The 5,000-nt window shown below is 38.0% G+C and overlaps 1 protein-coding gene across 1 annotated transcript in view; it reads right to left on the bottom strand.

Annotated features, from left to right (window-relative positions):
* Positions 1–5,000, bottom strand: part of LOC122260887 (sphingomyelin phosphodiesterase) — a gene marked incomplete at its 3' end in the record, with an annotated part of 27,038 nt that overhangs the window by 14,773 nt on the left and 7,265 nt on the right.

Below are 5,000 nucleotides of genomic sequence, written 5' to 3'. Positions count from 1 at the left end.
ACTAATAGTGACCTTCAGGTCATTGTTACTGAAGTCTAAAGACACTGAAAGAGATAAACTGAAAAAAAAAGGAATAAGTATAAGACTGGGCAAACGTCCAGGAACTGTTTGATATATATGGAAACCACAAAGGTCTGATGAAGTGTATTATCAAGACAATATCGTGGAATATGAGTGGTTTACTTACCAGAATAACAAATGTCCACTGTATCTTAGTGAAAAATTCCAGAGACTAAAAATGGGAGTGTCTTCTTACGCCAAGAGTTCAATAGCTTTTGAACTAACAAAGATGTTATGTAGAAATAATGGCACTGACCTAGTATAAGTATTTACAAGAAGGTGAAGTATATATTGCTAATTGATATATCTGGGAGACGCTTTGATCTCGGACATCTACCAGATTGCATGTATTTGACTCGACTCTGATAGTGGGTGACTTTAATGCTAGGCACCCACAGTTTAAGGAGATGGGGAAAATCAATGATAATGATATTAGATATTCCCAATTTCTCAAAGATAGGCCTGAGGTATGCTTGCTTGGTGATAAAGAGGCGACACACATCAAGGATGGATGACTCAATTACACCGGTCTGCCTGGCGATCAGGATATTCAAGGATAATGTAAAATAGTGAATTACTTGGTGATCCTTTTGTATTATGCAGTAAGTTAACTTTCGGAAAAAAAGTTAAAACCAAAGATAAAGGTTTACTTTAGACACAAAAGACAGAGAACTGTTTATTTACACGTGGAGGGCTGGTACAGATATTACGCACCCATATGTTTAGGTACATCAAGGATTTGTTAAGTGCAATAGAAAGATGTTTACCTACAAAGACTAGGTCACACTGAAATAAAAAATATGGAGCAAGGAAATAAAGATTCTGCGGTGATAAGACACTTAATGGGAGGACACAGATGTTAAGGATGGCACACAAAGAGTGGATTTATGGATAAACTCATTTACATATTAAAGGTGTGTGGGGAGAAAAAAAAGGAAATGAAGAAAAAGTATAATAAAGTTAACAAAATATTGAGAAGAGTCTCAAAGAAATATGGAATCATGTAAACAAGATGAGGGGCAAGACAAATAACCTCATCGTTCATTCACACCGAGAGGAGGATGTAAACAAAGATATTGGGAAATGGGCAAAAGAATGTTCTCTGGCTTCACCACCACGAAGCACTTATGATACTATAATTGCATGAGAAGCTGAAAGAAAGGGACAGATTGTTTCGTCCCTAGATATTACTGCAGAATCTTGTTAGATTATAACTACACATGAACTCCTAATTGCAGTCAAAAAAGAGAAAAGTGTAACAGCCGGTTATACAAGCTGCGACGTTCATATCCTTAATGTGATTTGTGAGTCAAGTCATCGCCCTGATGGGTTGCCGTCATGACTATTCACCTCACTCTCATGTTGAATCTCACCGCCGTCCTGTACTTAAAGCGGCGATTCGGCAAGAAATTTATCATCATAGGATAGATAGAAGATATATGTAAGGTATGTAGGGTGATAGAGGATATGATAAGCCCAACTACTCTCCAAGAATCCTTTGCTCAAAAGAATTATAAGAAGCTACTAAATAAAGAAGATAACCTCCATGCCAAAATCAGAAGAGAAAGCAAAGGAATTTGACGCCCGGCTCTCTCGAGCAAAAGCACACAGTTACCTTATAAGAGATCCTTGTAGGGAAACATCTCTTCCTTTATCCCCACATTTCTCCAATTTGCCTACCTAACCTAACAGGAGCAAGACGCTCATCCACCCCACGGAGACATATTCTACCTAGTCAACCTGGCTAAGATTTAATCTGACAACTCAGGCAGTTTCTCAAGTAAAGACAGTAAGCAATAATTTTAGGACCATGGCTTCCCCTAACAAGATAAAAATAATAAGAACTGAGCACCTTCATGTTTAGTAGTAAGACATGGGTATGTTGTACTGCCTAAGACTTAGCAAGACCTAACATTTATATATATATATATAAAAAAAACAAGTCAAACAACTCAAAACACATGTAGAAATCTACAAAATGACAGAGCATGGAATTGTAAAGCTATGATTCCCAAACATTCAGACAGCTAAGAGGTCTGATAATAGTGGACAAAATGTATCTGCCACCAAGGAGGCCAATTTTTTCCCTGCAAAACTTATATAGTATAATCAGAGCAGGAAACCAGGTTGGCAATACTGTTGGAAGAATGGTGACAAATGGAGATTTCATCCACATTGGACCAGATATCCCTACAGAGGGAACATGACAACCACTCCAGACATTGCACTTTACAACAGTAAAGCCCACCACAACTTGATGATGGAACTGGGCCCTGTAATCTCTATGTCCATCATTCTCAAGATAACATCCAACACAATAGTGGAAAGCCTAGCCTCTAGGAGATTCAACATTAGACCAGCTAATTGGGAAAGATTCAAGGAGCAACTCCAGTCAAAGCCTGCAGCCAAATTGAAGACCGAAACACTAGAAGAGATCAGCGAAGAAGTCCAGTAGTACAGCAATATTGTAACCACTTGAAAAACATGTACCAAGGAGCAACAATTGGATTGTACCCAATATTCACACCAGAAAGAATTGAATGGAAGTGAAAAGACCCATAGTCCTTCTGACCAGAAACTAAGAAGCTGATGGGAAGGAATGAAACCAATATAAAAGGATGATCAGATAACATTAGATAAGATGAGTCAGCACTCATAGCTGACAGAGGCCGGGCCGCCTCGTGCATATAGCCCGGGCGAAGCGACGTCTTCGCAAATCTGTCTGAACTGAACTGCTAAGAAAACCTGTTCAGAAATGACTGGAAAAACTGTTTCCAAGTTACAGAAAAAGCAGAGAACTTTGAGTGATTTCGAGGGCACCAACATCAAGGAAATAGGAAGACACATTAACTTATCTCTAGAAGCGGCTGCTGACTACACCAGACTTGGTCCTAATGACCCTTTAATGACCAAGATCAGCCCAAGAGATGTCAAACTCACTATTCAGAGTTTCAAGAACAAAAGTGCTTCAGGCAAAAGTAGGATCAACAAGACAATTCTGTAACATGTTGGTCAGACTGGCAAACATATACAATGCTTCTCTCACATTGGCTTCTTCCCTAATTACTTCAAAGTATCAAGAATAAGGATGATACCGAGAGACGGGGAAAAGTACCAATCAACCGCAATGGAAACCAATATTAGCTTTCGGCCAACATAAGAAAGTTTCAAGTAATTCCTGTAGCGAAACTCAAGACATCAAATCTAATATTGGAGGAGGAAGCCATCGAATAGTACAACAGAGGAAAAATACTAGGACTAAGAATTAACAGAAAATGTATTCTTCCTCACATTAAATGAAAGAGCACAGAAAGCAAACCACCAGCTTGCCTCGATCAGGTTTCACACTCTGAGTCCTGATTTATAAATCCCCAGTGCAGCCCATCAAGGACCCGCCAGTAACTAATGACACGGGTTTTAGATGGCAGATGATGAAGCTACAATTTTTTTCAGAATCAAGCAGGTAAATGGATTCTAAATATCACCTTCTCTCCTATAGTCTAATGATCGAAGTGATCAAAGTAACAATAATAAGGTCCCACCAGCAGGTGCGGAGCTGGCTGATACATAACAGATCCGTGACTGAGGCAGACCAACGCCTTGATTGGTCGCCGTCTCGTCCAATCACCTCAATCTTTCGGTAGATCTCACCACCGTCATAAGGCGGGGATTCAGCAAGAAATTTATAATCTATAATCAATCACCCACTTCATGTAGATACTTCTCAAAAGAGAAATAAAAATCAGTAATCTATTCTTAGAAGTACTTCACAAGGGGAAGATGGAGTAACATTCTAAATTCATTCAGCAGGCAGGAAAAATAGCCCTTAACAATGAGCTACTCGGAGCGTAGATTACCGAAGGCATGAAAGAAAGGTATTATATTATGTATGTCAAAATCATCTAAGGGTTTATAGACCTGTCTCTCTAATTTCTTGTATATGTAAAATGATGGAGTGAATATTATCAAATAGAGTAATTGACAATAAACTATTTCATATTTCTACAGTTTTATGAAGGGATAGGGATTATCAGATTGTGTAATTCAGTGTTGTCAAATGATGCAGAAAAGTGAAGGGTTATTACTGATTTATAAGGTGCTTTTAATAAAACTAATGGGGAATAAATTGACAAGTTTAGGTGTAACAGGAAAGTTGCTAGGATGGATTAGTGACTATTTGACAGATAGGAAAGCTTGCATGTGGTTTCACGGCTGTTTTTCAGAGGAAATGGGTCTTGAGTTGGGTACTCCACTGGGATTAGTATTAAGCCCAATACTATATAATGTACTAACGAATAGAATAGCTTAACGGGATGGTGGGGGGGGGTCACAGAAAGTATCATTTATTGCTTAACAAAATTCAAGACTATTTCTTATAGGTCCCTCTTTCAAATACATCAAGTCCCATTAAAACTTAACACAAAGTTACAAGTACGGTTCCAAGATATATATATATATATATATATATATATATATATATATATATATATATATATATATATATATATATATAGATAGATAGATAGATAGATAGATAGATAGATATTTAGTTAATTAGACAGTATATAATAAACGAGTATGCATTGCAATTGTAACGAGGAGAACAATAAAAATCAATCATAGAGGAAATAAGATTATGACCTATGGGAGGTCTTTGTAGGTGCTTATCTAACTGGACATGTGAGTGAGGGAGACAGAGAAGAGGTGGTGAAGGAGAAATGGGGGCTTGAGAAAAGAAATTGCTGGTGAAAAGACGATACTGGATTTCTCTAGTAAGGTGGCAATGGTGGCAATAGACACGTAACTCAGGAAAGGGAACAGCAAAAAACAACACACAAAGGTGGAAATCGAAGTATAGATATTTATCACCTCGTATGCAGAAGAGACAGTCTGGAGGAAGTGTCCAATTGCAAAGTAATAACAAAAGAGAGTGTGGCCAT

This window comes from Penaeus japonicus, unplaced genomic scaffold, assembly GCF_977035675.1.
Source record: "Penaeus japonicus unplaced genomic scaffold, GWHDUDI00000001_assembly GWHDUDI00000028, whole genome shotgun sequence".
Classification (NCBI taxonomy): Eukaryota; Metazoa; Arthropoda; class Malacostraca; order Decapoda; family Penaeidae; genus Penaeus; species Penaeus japonicus.
The sequence above is the reverse complement of the archived record's forward strand: the minus strand, read 5'-3'. Positions and strand labels throughout refer to the sequence as shown.